General features: G+C 38.4%; 1 non-coding gene and 1 pseudogene across 1 annotated transcript; one reads left to right on the top strand and one right to left on the bottom strand.

Moving 5' to 3' along the window:
- LOC120243680 overlaps positions 1-26,602 on the top strand; it is a 51,978-nt pseudogene that overhangs the window by 6,777 nt on the left and 18,599 nt on the right.
- Positions 26,416-26,575, bottom strand: LOC120243704. Its single transcript, XR_005531379.1, has one exon. It is a non-coding gene; the product is annotated as a U1 spliceosomal RNA (small nuclear RNA).

Here is a 26,602-nt window from a genome sequence, read left to right as displayed (position 1 = left end):
TGGGGGCTTCTACCCAGATTCCTGATTTTCCTGTCAATCTTTCCTAAGAATGGAATTTTTCCTGGAACCCAGCCAGGGCCTTGACAACCTGCCTATTCATTTCTCACCCTCTTATCCTGATACCCCAAGTATACCACATCCCTTAGATGCTGAGTGAGAGTCTTCTTCAAACACCATGGACCCCCTGGAACAAGTATCGTTGTCCCTGCTGACAAAAACTTCTGTAATCTCGGAGGCATTAATAATCATCATATCCTCTCTTGATGTGGACCCAAATTAGTCCTGCATTCCCCACACCACTTCAGACCCTGTTACTGGGATTCCTAATAGGCCAGCAGAGGTGGACTAGGATTATCCTTCCCTTCCCTTGTCCATGCCCATTTCCACTCTCCATACAAGCTCAGAAAGCTTCATTTATGGCTGACAAGAAGGGAAGATTGGAATGGAATAAGAGAAAGGCAGGTATTGCAAGAAAGAAAAGTGTTAAGAACACTTTTAGCTCCAGAGATATAAATGCTATGCATAGGAAATGAAAAATAAAGTGATTCTGAAATTTTAACATGAGGAGGAAAATAAAATTTCATAGAAGCAATAGGGAAATAAAATAAGATTTAATCCTGTTTGAGTCCTAACTCTTTTATTTATAGGTTATATGATTTAGTGCAAGCTTAAGCTCTCTGAGTCTCAGTTTCCTCGTGTGTAAAATGGGATTATAAAAATGTTTATTTTGCAGGGTTGTGAGGATTAAATGAGATAAGGCATAGATAATGCTCCATTTTGGAGCGGTGCTTGTCCTGTCCATGACCAATTCTTAGATTAGAGGTTAAAAAGTAATATCCTGTGGACTGGCCATGACTCAAAGATAAGTTTTGTTTGGGCTTGTGTCAGGGGTCCTCAAGACCACCCCTAGGTTTGATGATTCACCAGGAGGATGTATAAGACTAAGCATATAGTTATACTCATGACTGTGATTTATCATGGCAAAGGATATGCAGCCAAACCAGCAAAGGAAAAAGCACATGGGCAAAGTCCAGGGTAAACCAGACATAAACTTTCAAGGGTCCTTTCCCATGGAGTCACACATGATGTGCTTGGTTGCCCCAGCAATAAGTTATGACAACACACATGGAATGCTGCCAACCAAGAAGCTCATTAGAGACTCAACACCCAGGATTTTATTGGGACTGATCATGCAGGCAACTTCTGCCAGGAATGTACCAAAATTCCAGTCTCCCAGAAAGAAAGCAGGTGCTTGGCATAAACCACATTGTTTGTACGAGCAGTGCAGGCACAGTGAGTCACTCTTATCAGTTTTGGGAATGGTGGGAACCCTCCCAAAGTTCAAGTTCCCAAATGCCAGCCAAAGGTCAACCTATTAAGTAGGCCTTTCTAAGAGTAAGCTGGTAGACCTGCTAAATTAACCATTTTTGCATAAGACTTGCCCATGTGGAGTTTTCTTTTATTTTTTTTTAGGATTTAAAAAAAGTTCATTTATTTTTGACAGTGAGTGGGGAGGGGCAGAGAGGGAGACAGAGAATTTGCCCATCCAGAGTTTTCTTCTTTGCTTTTTTCTTTCTTTCTTTCTTTCTTTCTTTCTTTCTTTCTTTCTTTCTTTCTGTTTTTTAATTAGCTGCCATCCTTCAAAAATTAAGAAGTTTTGCTCAGGATTTCCAGCTCCTTGTAAAATGTGAGATATTGTGGCAATAATAGATCCATATTCCCACATGGCAACAATTGGCAGTCCCTTTTAAAGAAGGCTTAAATTCCCTTAAGTTCAGCACCCATCTCCACAACTGTCTATAGTCTTTCCCACACTGAGTGCTGATTGCTATTTAATGTCATGTTTTTGTAACTCTGGCCATGAGCTGCTTGAACCAGGAGTGGCAGTTGACCAAAGTACACAAAGAGGCAGGTATATAGAATACCACTGAGTCATGGTAATTAACAATAATACAAAAGGGTCATGTTTATGAATTTCTGCTGTTGGAGGTCCCAAAAAATACCGTGAATCCAAAACTCCTCTCTGGCACTGTTACAGCAATTATTTTTTTTTTTTTTTTTTTAAATATTTTTTTTTTTTTTTTTTTTTTTTTTTTTACAAATAGTTTATTGTCAAATTAGTTTCTACATAACACTCAGTGCTCATCCCCAAAGTGCCCTCCTTCATGCCCCTCCCCCCCTCCCCCCCACATCCATCAGTCCTCAGTTTTTGTCAGCATTCAAGAGTCTCTCATGGTTTGCCTCTCTCCCTTTCCCCCACCATTTCCGCCCTTCTTCTCCCCCTTGGTCCTCCGTCAAGTTCCTCCTAATCCTCCTATACGTGCAAACATATGGTATTTGTCCTTCTCTGCCTGACTTATTTCGCTCAGCATAACACCCTCAAGGTCCATCCATGTTGCTACACATGGCCAGATTTCATTGTTTCTCATTGCCATGTAGTATTCCATGGTATAGATAAACCACATCTTCTTGATCCATTCATCTGTTGATGGACACTTAGGCTCTTTCCATGTTTTAGCTATTGTGGAGAGTGCTGCTATGAACATTGGGGTGCATGTGCTCCTATGCATCAGCATTTCTGTATCCCTTGGGTAAATTCCTAGCAGTGCTATTGCTGGGTCATAAGGGAGTTCTATTGTTAGTTTCCTGAGGAACCTCCACACTGTTTTCCAGAGGGGCTGTACCAGTTTACATTCCCACCAACAGTGCAGGAGGGTGCCCGTTTCTCCACATCCTCGCCAGCATCTAGAGTTCTCTGATTTGCTCATTTTAGCCACTCTGACTGGCGTGAGGTGGTATCTCACTGTGGTTTTGATTTGTATTTCCCTGATGAGGAGGGATGCTGAGCATCGTTTCATGTGTCTGTTGGCCATCTGGATGTCCTCTTTGGAGAAGTGTCTGTTCATGTCTTCTGCCCATTTCTTCACTGGGTTGTTTGTTTTTCGGGTGTGGAGTTTGGTGAGTTCCTTATAGATTCTGGATATTAACCCTTTATCTGATATGTCATTTGCAACTATCTTTTCCCATTCCGTTGGTTGCCTATTAATTTTCTGGGTTGTTTCCTTGGCTGTGCAGAAGCTTTTAATCTTGATGAGGTCCCAACAGTTTATTTTTGCTCTCGATTCCCTTGCTTTTGGGGATGTGTCAAGTAAGAAGTTGTTACAGCAATTATTTATGAGTGTTCTTAGATTGCTTTGACAGCACTTTTATTGCAATATGCTATAAAGCCCTTTCATTAAAGTTAACTTGAATAAGTCTTTATTTCTATTCACACAAAGATTACTGGCTGGAATAGTGATAATATAAATAAAACATTGTGTATATTGTCAATTATTAGTTTGTAAATCAAAGTTATTGTGGGGCGCCTGGGTGGCTCAGTCAGTTAAGCGTCCAACTTCGGCTCAGGTCATGATCTCACGGTTTGTGGGTTCGAGCCCTGCATCAGACTCTGTGCTGACAGCTAGCTCAGAGCCTGGAGCTAGCTGTCAGATTCTGTAATTCCCTCTCTCTCTGACCCTCCCCTGCTCATGCTGTCTCTCTCTCTCTCAGAAATTAAAAAAGTTATTGTTATCATTGTCACTGCCAAGAATTGGTAGAATGGACTAAAGTATGTCAACAGAAAGATAAATCTTGTTCAAAGGAAATAGATTCAGTGAATATTCAAGTAGTTCTACATATCAATTTATCTACTTATTTACTTACTCAACAAATGTTTAACAAACACCTACTGTGTGATAAGATAATGCTATCTAACAAAGTAAAATTTCATCCTTTATATTCCTAGAATCTAGAAAAGTATGAGGCATAGAGTTTGAATCCCATAAATGTTTCCTGACTTCAAAAATAATGTTCACTTATAAGGAGATCTAGAAGTGCAAGGATAGAGATAATGAAAGTAATTTGAGTATAAAAAGGGGCAAATGCAAGTGATATTATTGTAGGATTGTGCTCCATGTCACCTAAGCAGATAGATGTTCTAGAAGCTGCTTTCTAATTCCAATTACAAAACTGACACAGAGGCAATTTAGAGGAGGAACGGCAGCTATTCCAATGTGTATTGAATGTTCCATTCTACTATAGGCAAAGTATTAGAAAAATTCTTTACTTTCCTACCTGATAGTTCTATTCCTCAGAAGACCAAGGAAGCAATTGGGGGAAACTTATACTTAGTCTTGACTTTTATAATAAATAAAAACCAGTTAGTGAAGTATACAGAAGCTACAAGAAGATCAAGAAAAAGAGGCAGTGTCCCATTAGAGCTGGAGTCTGGAATAGAGTATGAATTTGTTAGTATTCTTTAGTTGTAAGTGGCAGAAATCTAATTCAAATGGAGTCACGCACAGTTGGATCCAGGTTTTCAAAATAAGTCATCCAGAAATAGTATTTCTCTTTTGTTGTTATTTGCTTTTCTGACTGCTGGCTTCATGCTTAAGACAGGGCCACCTCACCTCTCATAGTGGCAAGATGACCTCCAATAGCTCTGAGCTTCTGTCCTGCAAGGTTAACAAGCTCATTAGAAAGAGAGATCTCTTTACCAACATTTTTCACAGAATTCTGGGATTTGAGAGTCATTTGACAGTCTTGTGTTATGAGCCCATCCCTAAACCAATTATGTGACCTGTGTGAAGGGTGGGGTAGGAATATACTAGTCACATACTATGTCTGAAGCTGAGGAGCTGAAGTCAGTACTAATGGACTGAAAAGGAATCATTCCATAAGGGAAAATTAAGCTGCTACTATAAGAATTATGGGTGTTGGGAATTCATTCATTCAACAAATATTTACTGAGTGCCTACAATATGTAGGCTTACTTTAGATTCCAGATACATAACAATGAATACAAAACAAAAATCCTTGCTTTATTGGACTTTGTATTCAAGTTGGGATGAGAGAGACAATAAATAGCTACATTAATAAAGTATGCAATATTTCAGGTAGAGATATGTACTGTAGGAAAATATCACGAAAGAGGGATAGAAATTGCTGCAGCTTTATGTAGGGTTAACAGAGAAGACCTTATTGAAAAGGGAACATTTAAGCCAAAGCAGATAAGAGAATGACCTCTGTAGATATCTGGGTAAAAGGGGGGTGGGGAGGAACAGCAGTGCATCTGTGGGTTTGTATCTTGCACAAGTGGACCAAGGGAGAGTAGGAGAGGAGGTCAAAGATTGTAAAATGTCTTGAAGACTATTGACTTTGATTTTAATGAGTTGAGAAATTACTAGAGAGCTTGAGCAGAGTAACGATATCATCTAGCTGACATTTAAAAATGTAGACCAAAGGGAAGAAGCAGGAGATTAGGTAAGAGATCAGTGCAATAATCCAGATTAGAAATACTAATAGTTTAGACCAAGATGATAACAGTGGACTGGGTTAAAAGTGGTCAGATTCTGGAGGTGCCGGGGTGGCTCAGTCAGTTAAGTGTTCAAATCTTGATCTTAGCTCAGGCCTTGGTCTCAGGGTCATGAGTTCAAGCCCCATACTGGACTCCGCACTGGGCCTGGAGCCTACTTAAAAAAAAAAAAAAGTGGTCAGATTCTGGAGGTGCCGGGGTGGCTCAGTCAGTTAAGTGTTCAAATCTTGATCTTAGCTCAGGCCTTGGTCTCAGGGTCATGAGTTCAAGCCCCATACTGGACTCCGCACTGGGCCTGGAGCCTACTTAAAAAAAAAAAAAAGTGGTCAGATTCTGGATATATTTTCAAGGTAGTGAATTGGGGAGAGGGCTGGAGAAGTAAAATAAAGTATCAAGGATAACTCTGAGGTTTTTGGTAAGAGTGATTGGAAGGCTGGAGCTACCATTAACTGAGATGGAGAAAACTGTGGGAGGAACAGGTATGTAGAAAAATAGGAGTTCCACTGCGTGTTTATTAAATTTGAGATACTTGTTATGATTCAAAGTGGAGATGTTGATGGCAGATGTATATACAAGTCTAGGGTTCAGGTAAGAGTTTTCAACTGTAGAGTTTATCAGGAGATATATGATATTTAATGACATGAGACTGAATGAGATCACTGAAGGAGAGAGAGAGTATGGAAGAAAAGAACTCCAAGAATGAAGTACTTCAATGTTCAGATGTCAGGCTGTTGATAAAGGATCCCTAAAGAAGACTGGAGGATGAGAAGCCCCAGCCAATGAGATAAGAGGCAATCTAAGAGAATGTGATATCCTGGAAGGAAAGAGAATAAAATACTTCAAAGAGAGAGAGATCACTCTGTTAAATAAAGAGAGGTCAAGTGAGAATAAGGACTGACTTTGGATTTAACTATCTGGAGGCCTTGTCAGCAGTTTAAATGTCTGAAGGTGAGAAAACCCTCTGTAGTCTATTCAAGAGAGAGATCTTCATGAGAAGAAGGGAATTTGGAGGCTACAAATATTAAAAGCAATAATACAGGGGCACCTGGGTTGGTCAGTTAGTTAAGCATCCGATTTTGGCCTAAGTCATGATCTCACAGTTAGTGGGTTTGAGCCCTGTGTCAGTCTCGGTGGTGACAGCTCAAGCCTGGAGCCTGCTTCAGATTCTGTGTCTCCCTCTGTCTCTGCCTCTCTCCTGCTTGCACTCTTGTCTCTCTCTCTCTCTTTCAAAAATAAACATTAAAAAGAAATTTTAAAAAATAGCTTGTACCTGTGTTTTGCAATAAAACAGAACAGAGAAATGGTACAGTAACTAGAAGAGGGATGTCAAGAGAAGATTTTTTTAAGGGGAAAATCTTATATGTTAATAGAATGATCCAGTGGAGAGAGGAGACTGATGATACAGGAGAATAAAGGCAGAATTGATGGAGCAGTGTTCTCGAGGAGACATGCAAAACAACAGATGTCCACTATAAAAACATATGGGAAATTTTAGAAAAACAGATTTCTAAAAGCTCAGAGTAAAGACAACGCTGGTTTTATGGCCAGCATCATTAAAAATGGACAGTAGATTAAGAAAAATGAAAGAGACTAAGAGGTAGAGAATTCTTCTGATGCAGTGGAAGATCCTGGCTTGAACCTGAATTTTAATCACCACTGGATTTCAGCCATGCCTGCATGTATAGTGTCAGGCCATGAGTCCTCCATTATTGTGCATGACAGGAAAAGGAGTCTCCTGGGAAGGAATTCATTCAAAAGGAAGAGAAAGTAGTGCTCTTAGGTTTGGACCAATAACTGACCACACAAGAGGGGCAATTAGTAGAGCATGGTGTCTATTTCTCAGGTTTAACCTCTGACCCAGAGTCTATAAACCCATGTTAGAGTCCTAAGGAGGGGCAAATACAAGAAATGAAATCTCTATTTCAATAAGCCATGTAAGATACTAGCATAACAAGACAATCCTATCTTGTTACTCATCTGCTAATGCTAACACACAGAGGAGAAGAGCCTTGATCCTACTTTGGTGCAGCACGCTTCAGCACATTAAAGACTCTAAAAATTGCCTCTTCCAACTTTAACATTCAATGAGCCTACAGTGGTGACCAGCCCTGGGGGTGGTAGTAGCAGTAAAGACCAGCCATCATTACCCCGCAGCAGTGAGAACCAGTTCCAAGAGTGAGAGAGATTTTAATACTTTGTAGCTTCCAGAAAATACCGTCAGTATTGGTATCATCCGCACTAGTGGCAATGGGCAGGCACTACCAAGTAACTTAATGGGAAGCAAAGTTTTGGACAGCAGATATCATCAAAGAGGGCCAGAGCAGGAGAGAATCATGACAGACGGAGTTGAGAGCTAACATGACTTGTTTATGAGCACATGAGCTGCCTCACACTACCTATGTACTTCCTAGAGACAAATGGACGAGATTTTTTTTTTTAATGTTTTATTTATTTCTAGGAGAGAGAGAGAGACAGCGTGAGCAGGGGAGGGTCAGAGAGAGAGGGAGTCACAGACTGAAACAGGCTCCAGGCTCTGAGCTGGCAGTCAGCACAGAGCCCGACGCGGGGCTCGAACCCACGAACCGCGAGATCATGACCTAAGCGAAAGTCAGACACTTAACCAACTAAGCCACCCAGGCGCCCCAAATGGACGAGATTTTAAGAGTAGCTACAAGGGGTGCCTGGGTGGCTCAATTGGTTAAAAGTCTGACTTTGAGTCAGGTCATGATCTCGCGGTTTGTGCGTTCGAGCCCCATGTCAGGCACTGTGCTGACAGCTTAGAGCCTGGATCCTGCTTTGGATTCTGTGTCTGTCTGTCTGTCTGTCTCTCTCAAAAATAAGTAAACATTAAAAAATAAAAATAAGTAAAAAAAAAAAAAAAAGAGAAGCTACTAGTCCCACAATAGAGGGTTAGGGTGAAAATCAGATAAATTATTTATTATTGTTCTATGGTTCCGTTTTATCCTTAGGTTGGTGTGGTTAGGGAAGCATGGGTTATAAGAAATTCCAATTACATACAAAGCTGGTAAAGAAGACAATACCAAAGAAACAACATGTGGCTGAAAAGAATGGGCTCTGCTGAGATATATGCTGTTGATAGAAGAGGTGTGCACAACCAAGGACATACATGGAGGAAAAACTCAGGAAGGACAAAGTGCAGAACGAGCTGAAGTCAAGGATAACAAAAATTCAGTTAAAACAAAACAAAGCTATGTTTGGAGGAAGAAAATGATGTAATGCTGACAGATGGCAAAGAAAGTATAACCACCTAACTATTGCTTTACTTCTTTTTTGTTTTTTAAGTAAAGAATATGGTCTTCAAAGGGGAAGGTAGAAAACATAACTAAGCAGGAACTGATAGGAATGTTATCATTATGAGAGATTCTCCTTTTTATTTTTACTTTTCTCTACTTTTTGAAAGTTTTAGAATGAGAATTACTTTACTTAAAAAAAGATTTGTAATATTTTATTGAAAATGAAGGAATTAAAATTTGATATATATAAAAGATACAGTAAGAGTCTAAATCAATGCTTTAGAGGATGCCAAGTCCACAGTTCCAGATGAAGTATATCTATTGGTAGAATACAGATGTGATCATGGGATAATGGCTGATAGTCTTTAGGTCATGATGAAGAACAAGAAAGTTGCCAATAGATATACCTAATGTTTACATGTTATAAAGTAACTTTATATGTCTAATATTAGCTACTATTACCTGCTACGTGCTAGGCATGTAAGTAAAGTATGGCTGGCTCATAGGCCAGTAAGAATGGTAAATTAAATGATTTGAAAAAAATTGAAAGGATATTTCATGTCATGTGAAATTTATATGAAAACCAAACTTCAGTGTCTACAAAGTGTAGCAGCAGCATTCTCGCACAGAGTCATGACACTGAGCTTTTCTTTCCAGGATGCAACTTTATTCATGCAGGCACAGCTCAGTTGGGTTCGTGCCTGAAGAACTGAGTCCCAAACGCCACGTGGTGTAGTTTTTTATAGATTTTCTACTTCTTTGTCTCCCATATATGGTAATACACAAACATGTAATCTGATTAAGTGGTCTCATGTTACAGGGTCGTGAGGGATGTTGTCACATACACGTATAGCCAGGTTGCCTTGAGTTGTGTTTTTTTCCTTAGGGAGGGGACCCTACCACAAAAGTCTTATTAGAACACAGCCATGCCAGGGCATCTGGGTGACTCAGTCAGTTGAAGGTCTGACTCTTCATTTTGGCTCAGGTAATGATCTCATAGTTTGTAAATTTGAGCCCTACAGTGGACTCTGTGCTTGTGGCACAGAGCCTATTTGGGATTCTCTCTCTCTCTCTCTCTCTCTCTCTCTCTGCCCTTCATCCCCACCCAATAAATAAACAAAACTTGAAAAAAAAAAAGAACACAGCCATGCCAATTTGTTTATATACTGTCTATGGTTGCATTTGTGCAACGATGGGAGAATTAGGTAGTTTGACAGAGGCTTATGACCTGCAAAGCCTAAAATATTTACTATTTAATCTTTATGAAAAAAAATTCACTGATTCATGGGCTAAATATATATCTGATGCTATTTCTAACCTATAGCAACTATAGGACCTTTCATTAGGTCCTCTCTAGGTACTACCCAGGGAGGTGGGCTGTGCATCTACCATCATCCTTGTGATAAAACCAGAAGCTCAGAACATTTAAATGACTTGGGCAAGGTCACACAGCTCACATGGGACTTGTATTGGTCTTCTGTTTCCAAAGCCTGCACTTTTTATACTATTCCGTGCTAGACAGCTACAAGAGTAGTGATGGCAAATGTTCCTTTTATTTTTAGTGGAGAAAAGAACACCCTAAAAATTGTATTCTAATGAATTTCATTTTAAATCTCAGAAAAAAATTAAATTGCTAAATGAGTGATTATAAAAATGTAAGAAAAGGAATTATTTACTAAGAACACTTTCCTGCTTTGATCATATTTCTATTCTATAAAATATTTCATGTAATTAAATGCATTAAAATAAGGTTTATAATAAGAGAAATCTATAAACAAGAAATTTTGACTCTTATTTTCATATAGTGCTTTATAGTTTTCTAAAGCATATTGACATGTACTCTTTTATTTGAGATCACGACTCTGTCATCTTGGCAAGGCAGGAATTGTGAGGCCTGTTTTGCAGACAAAGGTCAGAAAGGATAAATAGCTTATCTAAAATTACAAAACTAGTGACAGAGCCAAGACTTGAACCCCGGTCTTCTGACTTCTGGGTCAGTGTTCTGGGCATAATAATAAAATAGCTATATTAATTGCCTTTTTAATTTGTGCCAGGAACTGTTCTAAATGTTTTACCGTATTAATTTATTTGAGTTTCACAATGACATTGTGAAATATGCTGTAGTATTATTCCCATTTTACAGATGAGAAAATTGAGAGCAGAGTGATCCATTTACTTGCTTAAGACTGCAGAACTCATAGTAGATGGCAGAGTCAGGATCTGAACTATACTATCTGGCTCTGTAATTACTACAGTATCCTGAGGGGTGAGTCCTCAGAGGATGAGGGTTATTATAGTGAAGTCTTAAGTTGATCATTGATTTTTTTGCTTATTGCCTTGTATTGTACTGTATTACAAATACAGGATGTGGATTTGAAGATTGTACTGTCTGCATTTATCTTCTCAAATGATAGGATTGTCTGAAAGGATCCATACAAAGAAAATGTTTGTGGTGAGTAGTTTATACCAATAAATATGCATGTATTTGCACATTCTAAGAATGCAAGCACAATCAATAAGATGGTGGCAAGCCACTACTTGTAAAGTGAGGAGCAATCCTTTGTGAACAGCAATGAGATAAAATAATTGATAATCTAAGCATATCTAATATATGTAGTTTTATTAACCTCTTTAGAAATACAATGAAAATGTACAAAATTATAGAAAAGCATTAATAAAATAATTTTGCAGTCAAAACAGAGAACACTGGCATACATCATATACAAAATAATATGGAACCTTGTGCAGTGAGCTGGATCATTGAGTTCAGTAAATAGCAGGAACATTTAGATAGTTAAAGGCTTAGGGTTTGTTCCTGTGATCTGTACAATTTCTATCTTGCTCTTTGTTTTGCAACTGTTACAAGCAGAATGTCTCATTTGAGTATTGTAAACGACTCCCTGGAAGTTATTTGCTATCAGTCTAAACTAGTGATTCATGGAGCATATATCTGGATCAGTAAGAGTAGCATCACCTGGGAACTAGTAAGAAAGGCAAATTTTTGGCCCCACCCCAGATCTACCAAGAGAAAAACTGTGTGTATAGCATCCAATAATCTGTTTAAACAAGCCCTCCAGATGACTTTATTTAAGAACTGTATATTGTATGTGTCTAGAACAGTTACATTAGAAATAGGTGGGAGGATAGAGAGGTGTTCCTCAATATTCAAAGATAATTAGTATTGAATAAAGGCCATTTAAAGTCAATCTGCTTAACCCACAATTTTACAGTCTTACTATTTCAAAATAAAGGCCAGAGACTACCAGAATCAGCATTCTTGGGAGCTTGGTACAAATCCAGACTCTATGGCCTCTATCCTGACCTGGTTGAAACTGCATTTTAGGGGCGCCTGGGTGGCTCAGTGGGTTGAACGTCCGACTTCGGCTCAGGTTATGATCTTACGGTTCGTGGGTTCGAGCCCTGCGTTGGGCTCTGTGCTGACGGCTAGCTCCGAGCCTGGAGCCTGCTTCAGATTCTGTGTCTCCCTCTCTCTCTGACCCTCCCCTGCTCATGCTGTCTCTATCTCTCGGAAATAAATAAAACATTAAAAAAAAAAAAGAAACTGCATTTTAACCTGTATTTTAACAAGATCTCCAGGTGATTCCAATGCACATTAATATTTGAGACACTATGTCATAGAAAACAATTTTTTAAATGTTTAGGGAAAAACTTAAAACGTTGATGCTTTAGCATTTTTGTTTTGAGTAAAATTTTATGATAGTATTCTTCACCACTTTATGGATGACTTTTATAGTACTATCATAACCTTTGTAACAAAAATCATTTGAGGGCTTCATCATTTTCCAAAGAGCCTCTTCTAATCTTTAATAGTCGAGTGATTCTCTTTTGAAGTCCTTATCATCAGACCTGTTTATTTTCTTTTAAACAGGTACGCTCCTTACTTTTCCATGACTTTTACATGACCTAGCAGTTTTCCAATACTATGTTCACTGACTTTATGAAGTATACCTTGTTTTTTTAAAAAAAAAACTCCAATTCACTTTAGGGTCAATTTCCATTGCATTCGTGGAACTTTATATCCAACATTCAGGCAATGGCTGCCTGACAAGCACTTTGACAGGATGTGTGGAGATGAAACCTCGAGTTAAGCTAGAGGATGTTGGGTGGGAACAAGTTTTGTAAGTGGTTGGGTCATTATGTCCTTATTATGATAACGATTGCTTTATTGGGTATCCTCCTAAATGGGATGGTGGGATAATGGAAACTCAAATAACAATGACACAAACTGTTAAAGGTGATTGTCTTTGGGCAATAAAAGTCCACATCATTTTTATTTCCTTCTTTTGCTTATCAGTATTTTCTAAATTTTCTAGAATGACAGTATGTTATTTTTGCAACCAGAAAGAAAACCTCTATTACTTAATAATTTTTCAAAAAATTTAAAAAAGTTTTTATTAATTTGAGAGACAGAGAGCGAGCATGTGCGAGTTGGGGAGGGGCAGAAAGAGGGAGAGAGACAGAATCCCAAGAAGGCTCCACAGTGCAGAGCCTGACTCCAGGCTCGGACTCATAGATGTGAGTTCATGACCTGAGCCAAAATCAAGATTGATCAACTGAGCTACCCAGGAGTTCCTCTATTACTTAATAATTTTTAAAAGTGAAGTCTAATTTATTTGGCAAGACCTGATAGGGTAGAGGCCAGAGGCTCTGGTGGTGAAAGAATTCACCCAAGGCAGAACAAAGGAGATAGAAGTTTATTGAATAAATACACTGTAAGGGAGCAGGCAGGACAGCAAAGCAGAGACTGTCTGTCAGGAAGGAGTGGCGGAGGGCTGCAGTTAAGGGGTAAGGTAAGGAGTTATGGGAAATTATGGAATTTTCCTTTTTAGTTACCTGTGCCTGGGTATAAGTTGGTCAGCTGGGGCTTATGCATGTTTTACAGTGGGTTACCTAATGGGCTTGTTTGTATTCAGCCCGATGGCCACTATGGGCCCTTTTGCCTTATTTAGATTTCCATTGCTCAAGTTAGTTGCCTAAAAGCAGCCTCTACAATTTACATTGTACAATCTACATCAATAAAATACACAGAGATCCTAAGTGTCAAGTTCAGAGTTGTGGCAGTTGTAAACACGCATGTAGCCACCACTCCAAATAAGACATGGACTATTTCCATCACCCAGAAGGTTCCTTTGTGAGCCCTTTAAACCAGAAATTACCCTAAAATAGCACTCTTCTTGTGATATACACTGCTTCCAAGGCTTTCTACCCTCTACAGTGTTTTCAAGGTACTGTTCTGGAGCAGCACATTATATCCAGATTTTAGCAAAAATACATTTGTGTTGACCTCAAGCATAGAACTTAGGTATGCAGCAGCAGTCTGCATTTCTTCCCACATACTCCCCTTTGTGTATTCCTAACTCAAATTTTAAGTAGAAAAGGAGAGAAATGTTTTCCTCTCACAATGTCCCTCCCCCACAGCCATTCCTTTTACTGTTTTTCCTTCCTGCTTTGAAACAGCCACTTAACTGCACTGCCAGCAGAGGATTCTATTAAGATGAAAGCTTTGTCCTTGCCAAGGCAGACAAAGGGCTGTAAATAGAGCCTGCTTGCCAGCATCTAGGAGAGGAAGAAGTGTGTTTCGCCCCTCTCTCCCATATCATATCCCCACTGACACCCACATCTGCCCCACAAATGCCTCTTTCTTAGTGTTATGGTTCATGGTAACAATAAAAACAGCAAAAAAAAAAAATGCTGATTAAAAGATAATGAAGTTTAAAATGCACAAAGCACTTTCATAAAGATTATCTCATTTTCTTGGGCATCCCTGCAATACCACTTAAATTCTGTGGGGAAATACTATCATTCATTAATTCATTGCTTTGTTCATTCACAGAGCATATTATATGCCAGACAAAATAGTAGGCAATAAGTAACAACAGCGTAAAATAGTTTTATGCCAATAGTTCCTCCCAAAGCTTATTGTCCAGGGTGGGGAAACAGATGAGTAAATAGGCAATTCTGACTCAGAGTGTAACAATTTGTCTAGGAGCATACTGAACCCAGGTCAATTATACTGAAAAATTGGAAACAACCTAACAATCTTAACAATAGAAAGATGTCAAATTACTGCACAGCTGCTTGATGGAATGTTTTGTCACCATTGAAAGTCATTTTGGGCGAAGACACATTTGAGGATATATTAATAGACACACATTTCTTTTATAATCAGATAAAAAATTGCAATGTGAAAAACAGAGTTGCTTATAAACATACCAAGGTACGGGCTAACACCTAGTGATGGAAATTTTTATCTTCATAAACAGCTTAATTTTAATTAACTTTTTTAATTTAAAATTTTTCTCTTTAGAGAGAGAGCATGTGTGAGAGAGAGTAGGGAAGGACCAGAGAGGGAGGGAGAGAGAGAATCCCAAAAAAGGGTCTACGCTGCCTTTTTTGTCAGAGCCTGACATGGGGCTTCAACCCACAAACCATGAGACCATGACCTGAGCTAAAGTCAGAAGCTTAACCAACTGAGCTACTCAGGTGCCCCTATCTTCATAGACATCTTAAATTGAAATCTATTTTCTTTTTCTTTTTTTTAATGTTTTATTTATTTCTAGGAGAGAGAGAGAGACAACGTGAGCAGGGGAGGGTCAGAGAGAGGGAGTCACAGACAGAAACAGGCTCCAGGCTCTGAGCTGGCAGACAGCACAGACCCCGACGTGGGACTCGAACCCACGAACCGCGAGATCATGACCTAAGCGAAAGTCGGACACTTAACCGACTAAGCCACCCAGGCGCCCCAAATTGAAATCTATTTTCTAATGAAATTTTATTTTATTTTAATGTTTTTTGAAATTTTAATTTTAAAGTGTGCCCTTATAATTCTTCTATTAATAGGTTATCTATAATTGGAGGGTTTTTTTTTTTGTTTGTTTTACAATCTAATATTTAAAACAGAGTTTTGGGGGCTCCTGGGTGGCTTAGTCGGTTGAGCGTCGGACTTTTGCTTAGGTCATGATCTCACGGTTCGTGGGTTCCAGCCCCGCGTCGGACTCTGTGCTGACTGCCAGCTCAGAGCTTGGAGCCTGTTTCAGTCTGTGACTCCCTCTCTCTCTGACCCTCCCCTGCTCACGCTGTCTCTCTCTCCTAGAAATAAATAAAACATTTTAAGGAAAGAAAGAAAGAAAGAAAGAAAGAAAGAAAGAAAGAATTAAAAATTTTTTAAAAAATAAATAAAACAGTTTTCAAATATATACCTGTATTTATAAAACTGTTTACAGTGTTTTCATACATTATTTCACTTCATCTCAAAAATAATCCTATGAGGTAAGTGTTTTTACTCCTCCTTACAGAGGGAAACCGAGGCTCAGTGATGTTTAAGAACATAATCAACATCAGAATTAGTGGATGGAAGAGCTAGAACTCCAATTTAGGGTTTTTTTTTTTTCCTTTTTTTTAAATTCCAAATCCAGAGTTTCTTGCATTTCACATTGGTACCTCACTAGTTTGATTTACATCCCGATGGGCTCCAGATATTTCAATCAAACAGGGGTGTTTGAACTAGCATAGTGTAAACCACTCATGTTCTTAAATTTATTTTCACTGTTGCTTCTTAGAATTAACTACTGAAATAAATCAAATACTTAGTAAGTATAAAACTTATAAGTATAATGCATAGAAGCACCATATCAGTGACTCCTACTCATCTATGCTTTATTTAGGTATTTTAAAGTATTTTTAGTATGTATTTGTGTTTTCCTGATTGTAAAAGTAATAACTGTTCATGTAGAATTTTTTATAACTGAGATTATTCTGTCATATCTGTTAAAAAATTACTTTTTCTTCCTCAGTGTGGTGTGTCTGCCATATAGTTTTTTCAAATTTAATGTTTTATCAAATTAATACATGGATGCAGATTAAAATAACCAGATATCATGATTAAAATTGTAGTGAGAAAAGAGCGTCCCTTTTCTATTCTTCCTAGTCCAATTCCCATTCTCCAAAAGCTAACTTCTGAAATTTTTTAAATAATATGTGAATTCCACTCTTTTCTGTCATTGTTATTGTTTTTAATTGCAGTATTAGCTTTCATATGCTGATTTCTGTGGGGGCCCTTCCTCTCTCTCTCCTCTGACACTCCCTCTTCTATGGAGGAGGGACTTACCTGGCTAGTAAGCAGGCCTGCCTCAGCCCACACTCCTCTTTCTCCTGCAGGTGCCTTCTGCTTCTATTCTGGGAATGTACTGGGGCAGGGTTTGCCCTGCGTGTATGAGGCCAGTGATGGAGGGGCTAAGTAGACCCAACTCGCAGCTGAAATATTAGGGAGTTCACCCTTCATGGTTCAGTCCAGCGTCAATCTGACAGAAGCTGTTAGCACCCCACCCTCTATGCCACACCCATCTCTAAGCTCACCTGCTTAAGCTCACCATTGCTGTAGCAGTGGGCTCCATCTGGCTGACCCCTCCGCATCTTTGCTTTTCCACAGAAGGGCTTTCTCTGGCCACACAGGTGCTCTTAGTACTCCTGGAAACGGAAATGCAGAGCAGTTAACACCGTCTTCAGCTAGTGGGACCAGCTTCCCCATTCCCTGGTGGGACAATTCTAAGGTGGGCTCCACACAGTTTCTTGGAAGGTTCCCTGGGGGATTGAGTTCCCTGACCCGTGCTTTACTGGCTTTTCTCCCTTCCCTGTCTCTTTCCCACATCCTCATTCTACTTCCTAGGATCACCTCCCCCCAAATCTTGTCTCTCAATAGGAAAGTTGATATTTTTATCTTAGTATGTCTGACTCTTACATGCATCTCTCAATTGATTCTGAGCAACCTCCTATTATGAAAGATGAAGACTGAAGCCTACCTCATGATACTTTCTCCTCCCCCGCCACACACATGCTTTTCCAATTCCCATGTTTCACATACAGTTTTGTAACCTGTATTAGGTTAAATTAGTATATATTAGTAATGACTTAATTAACCTTAGATTAGATAATTATATTATTATGGCCATACATGTAAATCTTATCTGATCTACCTACAAACATAACATATTACATTGTCTTTCTGCCACAACTTTTGTCTGTAAAACTCCTCTGACCTGGTCAAACACACTGACAATCTATCAGTCCCAATTTTCTTTGGTGACATTGCTCCTGCCTCCTGTTTCAGCCTGGACTGATTGCTGTTGGACCTGTGCAGACTTAATTTGTCAGAAGGATTGTTTCAGTTTAAACTCACCCATGGGATAGGAACCACACCACTGCAACCATTGATGATCTCTCTCTCTTTCTTCGTCTGTCTCTTGTTTTTAATTCACAAATTTAAAAAATTTTGCCCTAATTATACACAACACTTTTTTGGGTGTTTATCAGCCATTACTACTTCTTATTTTAGAAAATATCTTTCAGGGGCGCCTGGGTGGCTCAGTCAGTTAAACGTGGGACTCTTGGTTTTGGCTCAAGTCACGATCTCACAGTTCGTGAGTTGGAGCCCCGTGTTGGGCTCTGCACTGGCAATGCTTAGGATCCTCTCTCTCTCCCTCTCTCTGCCTCTCCCCTGCTCATGCTCTCTTACAAAATAAATACACTTCAAAAAAACAGAATATATCTTTCATAGTTTATTTAGTAAGCAAGAAATTAAAAATAAATCAGAACAAATACTAAAATGCTTCTCTGGCTCACAGAAAAGGTTTTCTTCTTAATTGTATTTATTTAAAGACTTCTAAAGCTTTGCAGACTGAAGTCAAAATGGTACAGTGAAACATAACAACACAAAAATTCTCCAATACCACCAGCCTAAGATTCTCTCTTTTTCTTCTGGCAGATTCTAGTATTTGTAGTCTTTATTTCTTTTAAAGAGAATAAATCCCCATGAAATTCTTCTTACTACAATCATTACTACCAAATGTCTTATAAAATCTCTGGCTTCTGTGCTGCCAGCAGACGTATGAGGTCAAGTCCAGTGTTTATTGATGAAACAATCCTTTAGTGAAGCAGCCACAGGCAGTTTAAGTAAGAGGGAACAAGGGCTTGACTTGAGGGAACAGAAATTACCTGCAGAACTCTGGCAGTTATTTTTGAATTATGAAAATCTGACCCGAAGGTTAAGAAATAGCTGGGGATACTCAAAGGATTTTTCTAGGAGACTCCTTAAGGAAAATATTGTTCATGGGTGTTATGTGTTACCAGTTTTTCAAAACAATGAGCAATTTGAATTTGATAACTAGGGTCCAAATGTTACCCCCAGTGACTTGGCCTAGTGGTTTCTCTCCTCTTAGAAGATCCTAGAGATGGGTATTATAGGGTATGTCTTAGCTGTCACTAAGGCATGGCCTCCAGCTCATTACCCCAGTGATTCAGCCAGACTCAGCTTGATCCCACTGAAGGGTAGTGGCTGTGGCTGCCATTTGTGAAATTGACCCTCAAAAAAGACTTCTTACTAAAAGTAACTTTTCTTGCACTAACTGGCAAGAGCATGGTGCTCAGGAAATAAAACAGCACTCTCTGAAAGGATTTAAAGACAGAGTATCAGGAAAAGTAGCTTGGGGTACATTTTTATTAACAGATAGAAGACTTTAGCATATAAGATGTAAACCAAGTATTCAGCAGTATTTGCCACTGGCCTGTCTGAGTTGTTGAGAAAGGTCCCTGATAGCTGAATCTAGAGGGTTAAGAGCTTGAGCTCTGGAATCTAACAGACATGGATTGAATCCCAGTTCTACCACATACCAGGGGCAGGGCCTCTGGTAGTTTGCTCAACTGCTTTGTTTCAGTCACTCATATAAAATGGGGACCAAAGACCTTAAAATCTCATAGAGTTTTTAGGAGGATTGAATGAGAGAATGCATGTGAATGTCAAAACAGTGCTTTGCAAGTAGAATAAATAGTAACACTCTGCTTTGCTAGTAGTTTATATCCATTTATGAAGATTGTCATATAATTACTTAAAACTATAGCCTTTTAAATACCAAGAGAAACATGTGAGTTGACTCAACTAATTTCTTGAGAGAAATAAATATTTTGTCTGTCTCTTTGAACATAGCAAGTCTTAAATCTCAGCTTGTGAATCACCATTCTGGAGTCTAGTGTAGGACAGAGAAACCAGGCAGCAACAATCAAAGTGGCAGTTTACAAAGCTTCCGTCAGAGTGGGTGGTTCTTGTTTCTTCCCAAGAGTTACTTTGTCAGTGACCAACCTAGAACAAAAAGTCCTCAGAGATTATAAATAATATTAATGACTAAAAGAAACAGGCGACAGAGGCAAAGCAGGTAGGTTCTGAATCCAACTGACAGGGATGGATCCTGAAAATTCTTGTACTTTTATTTTTATTACTTGGAAATTTTCGTGTTTGCTTTTGAAGGGCCTTCCTTGCTGTGGTGAAGGAACAGGGAAGATATGGGGGGAGGGCAAAAGAGGGGGAAGTCTACAAATGAAATTGTACAGTTCCTTTAAATGATTATTGTTTGTGTTGCAGATTTAAGTAAAGCTGATAGATTTGTTGCTGATCTCCCTCAAAGTCAGAGAGGAGACCTGCCCAAATTTTTTGCTTTGTCTCAGAGTCATTTGTTTTTGTTTCCAACAGCCTTGACAGAAGTAGGAGTGGAGGAATAAGAATCAAAAACTGAGGGGCACCTGGGTGGCTCAGTTGGTTAAGGGTCTAACTGAGGCTCAGGTCATGATCTCATGGTTCATGGGTTCGAGCCCTCCATCGGGCTCTGTGCTGACAGCCAGCTTAGAGCCTGGAGCCGGTCTTCGGATTCTGTATCTCCCTCTCTCTCTGACCCTCCCGCTCACGCTGTCTCTATCTCTCTCTCAAAAATACATAAAATATTTTTAAAACTTAAAAAAGTGAGGAGCTCTTTCCTACTTAGATATTAGCATGTGAAGTAAGTGAAAGGATGACAGAGATCTTTAGTACAGAACCATTATGTATTGTGGGGTGACAAACAAAACTGTAGGCCTTGTTTGAATTTATATGTCTCAAACAACCCTAGTTTTATTAAGACACGTTTTTACCCTCGAATAATAATGGTCATGTTGAGAAGAGAAATCTTCCAAACACATAAAATAAATTGCTAGCACCATGTCTGCGTACAGCATAGCATACTAGTTACCAACTTGGAATCTGGAGTCATACTGCCTGGGTTCAAATCCAATTATCGGTTGTATAACTTTTGGCAAGCTGTTCAACATCCTGGTGTTTCTGTTTTCTTATCTGTAAAATGGGGATGATAATATCATCTACCTCATAGAGTTGCTTGGAAGATGAAATGAGTTTATACGTGTAAAGTACCTAGAGTATTATTATCCATGATAGTCTGGTATACGCACTTGGCATATATTATTTTCTTTAAGTCTTCATAACAATCATATAAGTAGATATTATTAACTCCATTTTTCAGATGGGAACTACTAACCTTCGGAGCCTGAAAGACCTAGATTTGAATTCTACCTCTTAGATGTTTGGCCTGGACAAGATATTTAAAAATCCCTGAGCTAATATTGAAGGTGAATCCCCATGCCTAGCAAATGTTACCAGGCTTGCTGCATTCCACACCTCTAGAAAACATTGTTTTTGTCATATATTATTTCATTTCTAATACAAAAATCCTTATTTAATCCCTCAACCTTATTTGAAGTTTTTAGTGATAAAAAATTCATTACTTTAAGTAGTCTATTATTTTTGAGGATTTTTTTAATTGTTGGGAGGTTCTCCATTATGATGAACTGAAATTTGTCTTTATTTTTTGTCTGTTATATAATCTTAGTATTTATATCTAAAACATTCATCAAAAATGAAGCATACCATTACCCAAATGTTTTTCCTGGTAAGTGTGGGCTTTTTTGCTTTTTTTAAAATTCCAGTGTAGTTAACATACAGTGTTACATTAGTTTCAGGTAAAAATCTGTCTTTCTTATAACATGAACCCCCTGAGCCTTGTTCTGCTCTTTTGAATGGCACAGAATGAGTCTAGTACCGGGTTCTTATAGTCCTTACACAGGATGGGTGAAAGGAAGGCATGAGCCAAGGGTAATTATGCCTACATTTCAGGGGTGTATGAACCTAGACAGGGGGAAAAAATGACATTTGTATTTTAATTTATATCTCTAATTAAATTCAGATTTCCTTCAATTATGAATGAAGACAATGAAAGCAGTCTTTTTTTTTTTTAATTCTCTGGTCTTATCTATCTTTCTTTTTTTCTTTCTTTCTTTGAGAAGAGTGTGAATGAGTGAGGGGTAGGGAGAGAGAGAGAGAGAGAATCCCATGAAGGACAGAGAGAGAGGGATATAGAGTAGATACCCCAGGTGGGTTCTGGCTCACCCAAAGCAGGGGCTTGGGCCCACGACCCACCACCTTGAGATCATGACCTGAGCCAAAGTTGAATGCTTAACCAACAGTGCCACCCAGGTGCCCCTATTATTATTATTATTTTAAGGTTTACTTGTTTATTTTGAGAGAGATAAGATTTCTGTCTTTGAAGAGTTTTTCATTTAATGGCAGAGACAAGTATAATATAGAAATGTTTATAGAGGCTAAACAAAGTGTTAAATAGCAATACCTTCTTTCCAAGTAGAAATAAGTTTTTGGAGGGCAAGCATTGCCTTTCCTTCCTCCCTCTCTCCCTTCTTCTTTTTATTAACTTTAAAAACCATTCTTTGCATCTAACATATTTCCTGTCAAATATTTCTAATAAATTTCAGCTGATATGTTGAACTCATGTATTCTTATTAAACATTTCAAGATGGTAGGCTTTAATCATTAGGCACTATATAGTGTGCGTGTACGTGAACAATGTAAGAGTAATTCTTTCTGCTAATTATGAGTTGATTTTCCTTTTGGCAATCTCTCTGATGATGGTGATGATGATGACGTGACGATGACGACATCAGACTTTACCTTTGGAGACAGCATGAATATTTCATGTCAGATTGATGTCATGAAACTTTATAAACAACAGTGCTAGGCCAAATGATATCAAACAGCACTAACATATCTGTACTTTATTGACACTTATCAACAGAGGCTCATTTTTTTAATGTAGCCTATCACTGAGTTTCATAATAGTCATTCAGTTCTATAATGATAACAAGACCAGTATAAGAGAAATGTCAAGATGTTTTAAGTGGAACCATATTATAACATGGTTTAGTATAAAGAATACTGTGTGTGTGTGTGTGTGTGTGTGTGCACGCGTGCGCGTGTGTGTGTGTGTGTGTTATTGGTCAAGCCACAGTCTGAAAAATGCCCACATAAAATAAAGACCCTTTATTTAACTGATTATGGTATTAAGAATCTTTTTACATAATACCAAAAAGATTTTTATAGAATTAAAATCAATTTTCCTGTCTACATTAGCACTTTCAACCACATAAGTGAAAATTACTTTTATGTGTATTTGGAAATGGAAAGAGGTCATAAAAATTGAGGCAGCCATGGCTTTCACCTTCAGATATTTAATATTACAATTAAAATGTAAATTATGACTAGCTTGAAAACTGAAGCTTCTTCCTTAAAAATCAGTTTCTTTGAATTTGAGTACTTGAATAAAATGGAAAATGTACTGCACACTTAAAGCGATTTCTTCTTAACGTTCACACAGAATTACAGGCGTGAAATAATGTGCAAAAGCATTAGCCCTTGTTACTCATGACAATTCAGTGAAGGAAAGGTAAAAGAATAGTCTTCAGGACATCTTTTTTAAATATTAAGTTCTTTTAATTATTGATATTGTGGGTTTCAGTTAAGTGCCATATGTTGGGGTTACGTTTTTATCCTTTCCTGTAATGCAAGTAAACCTTACAGGAGCATGTAGGCAAAGGAAAAGCAGCTCAGCTGAGATGCCTAACAGTGACAGAGGAGCAATAAGATGTGAAGCTAGTCAGAGCGGAAATGCCCAAGCAACTGGAGCCCCTCCCAAGTTCCTCTAAGACTTAATACCTAATGTCCAGAGCAATCCCAAATCCTATGAGAACACACTCGGACTACCATGTGCTTAAGGGCTAATGCCTGTGCCTCTTAAAGAGGGGTATTTGAGGGGCGCCTGGGTGGCTTAGTCGGTTAAGCGTCCGACTTTCGCTTAGGTCATGATCTCACGGTTGGTGGGTTCGAGCCCCGCGTCGGGCTCTGTGCTGACTGCCAGCTCAGAGCCTGGAGCATGTTTCAGAGTCTGTGTCTCCCTCTCTCTCTGACCCTCCCCTGCTCACGCTGTCTCTCTCTCTCTCGCGCCTAGAAATAAATAAGAATATTATTTTTAAAAAAAAAAGAGGGGTATTTGAAGTTGTGAAATATGTAAATGTGATGATGACAACAAAGTGTCATTTCCTGAGGTGTGAATATGCCCTACGGCATCATAAAAATGTAACTAAGGATAACTCTCCAGCAGAACATTTCTTTAAGACTTGTCCTTTTTTAAGCCATTTTATCCCTTGTTCTTTTGCCACCAAGCACCCACCAGAGGAAAGAAAAAAAAAAACCTGAAGTGTTATTCAAATAATAGTCAATAACCATTAGCAGAAATAATAGTTCTAACATATCAGTATGATGTTAGATATTCCAGGGGTACATGAAAGTGTAGTGTGAATATCAAACTTTCTCAAAATTTGGAGTTTTAGTAATAACTACATATACTGTTAATTGAAGTAGATTAAAAAAAAAAAAAAAAAGCACCAGAAACCACCACCACCCCTTTTGTAGGTCAGTGCTGATTGCTGAGTGTGCTGTAATTATGTACACTAAATGAGCTACAGCTTGAGCTAATAATACCATACTGAGTACTAGAAAGCTATAATTATACAACTACATAATGTATGCTTGGCAAGATTTTCAGTATTGGAGAATCTACTGTCAAATAGCATCTGGCAGAGTTAAAAGTCCAAGTTGGAGGTTAGAATAATTGGTCTAGACTGAACTAATGCAGGGTATTGTGGCTCAAGCAGAGTAAGTCATATGCCTATTAGACAACCCAGTGATAATGAATATATGTAGAAATAGTGCAGTCTTAAGTCATAGAATCACATTACTTTAAAACACAAAGCATTTCCAAGATTGAACACCTACTACACATCTCTACACCGTGCTAAGTCCAGGAAATTTTAAAAGAAACAAACAAACAAAACAGGAGAGGAAGATAATTTATGACTGCCAAGTGCTCCAAATTATGACATAGGGTGAATTTGTGTTTTCATAGAGATACATACAAAGTACAGTCAGTCAGCGATACCATTGGTGGTTCAAACTGTTCTGTTTGAAACACATTTTCATTAAATGTCATAGTCTCATATTTTCTGTTAGAGTTATATAAGATCATCTTCATAAAGATGTTTCTGTTATGATTTTCTCCCTTCTCACTAAGCCATCATATTTTACTTTGAGTCTTATTCTACTAAGGGCAGCTAAGTTTATCCCATTGTTATAAATTTGTCTTTCTGTCTGTCCCACGTAATGGATACATAGAAGTCTGTTCTCTTAAAAAAGAGCCAATCTTAGTGTTTCTTGTGTATCCCTTAGCACTGGATTTAATTTAGTTTACAGAAAGCTTTATGCAGAAATCCAGTTGATGCTGTTTAAAATATATATGCTTAGGAACACCTGGATGGCTCAGAAGAGCATGTGACTTGATCTTAGGATTGAGTTCAAGCCGCATGTTGGGCATAGAGCTTACTTAAAAAGGTTTTATTAATTAAAATACCTATGTTTAAATTTTTCCAAGTGCTATACTTTTATTCTGGTAGAAATTGATTGTTGGCCAAATGATTTCTTGGATTTTTTAGGTGGTTAAGAAATTTTCAGTCCCAATTGATGTGATCATTTTCAGGACCTTGTTTCTAAGGGCATCTAGTTTTTTTCCTTGTGATTATTTGGGGAAATTTCCAGATTCTATAGTCATATGTATACATGGAAACTTTGTCCAATTTTGTTGCAATGGAGCATAATTTCATTTTCTAGATGTTCAATTTAGAGAATGGTGTATTTTGATGCAACTAATCTCTTAAAGTTCTTATTAAGCAATAAGTTTGGGTCATCAGGTAAATATGATCACTTTGACATAGCCATTTTTTTTTAAATATTTTTTATTTATTTCTAGGAGAGACAGAGAGAGACAGCATGAGCAGGGGAGGGTCAGAGAGAGAGGGAGATACAGACTCTGAAATAGGCTCCAGGCTCTGAGCTGGCAGTCAGCACAGAGCCCGACGCGGGGCTCGAAACCACGAACCGCGAGATCACGACCCAAGCGAAAGTCGGACACTCAACCGACTAAGCCACCCAAGCGCCCCTGACATAGCCATTTTTGATAGTCATCATTCAGGACACTACTGAAAGGATTTATTCCTCCTCTAATACATAGGACTAAATTTTTTCCTCATTTAGAGTACTGGTGAGAATGTTCAGAATTATTACTAATGATTGTTCAAATAAAGACATAGAATATTGATTACTATTCTGCTTGCCAAGATAAAGCAATACAAGTGATTCTAACCTTTTGTAACAAAATACCTTCCTGAAATTCATAATTATAGAGGGCACAAAGGACTGAGCATATGAATGAGGAAGCCAAAAGTAATTGTAAGTATTTGAGGCAGAATTGAATAAGTTGATCAAATGCAAAGCAGAAATTGCCTGTGCCATTAAACAGATCAGCTGATTATTATAGTGTGCTCCACAAGGGTTCAATTCTCTGTTCTTTCTGCTACATATAGGTTACTAGATTAGATTATTGGTTTCTCCTTATCTGCTTCAGAGAAAGTATCCATTTCTTTCTCTTTCCTCTTTCTTTTTTCCTTTCCCTCTTCTCCCCTCTCTCTTTTGTTTTTGGGTTGTTTTGTTGTTTTTTGGTGTGGTGGCACAGAGAGGGAAGAGAATGAATACAGTTCCCCACTACCATGAATTATGCAGTCGAGTTCCCTCATTTGGGGAAGTCCCAGAGGTCAGGACACCTGGGGTATAATGAACAAGCCTCACCCTGGGAAAACTACGTTCATGATCATGGTATCTCCCCTGCCATAGTATCTCCTTTCTCACTGTTTTTTTTTGTTT

This window comes from Hyaena hyaena, unplaced genomic scaffold, assembly GCF_003009895.1.
Source record: "Hyaena hyaena isolate Hyena2069 unplaced genomic scaffold, ASM300989v1 scaffold_352, whole genome shotgun sequence".
In the NCBI taxonomy this organism is placed as follows: domain Eukaryota; kingdom Metazoa; phylum Chordata; class Mammalia; order Carnivora; family Hyaenidae; genus Hyaena; species Hyaena hyaena.
Note: the sequence above shows the minus strand (reverse complement) of the source record. Positions and strands in the feature narration are given on the sequence as shown.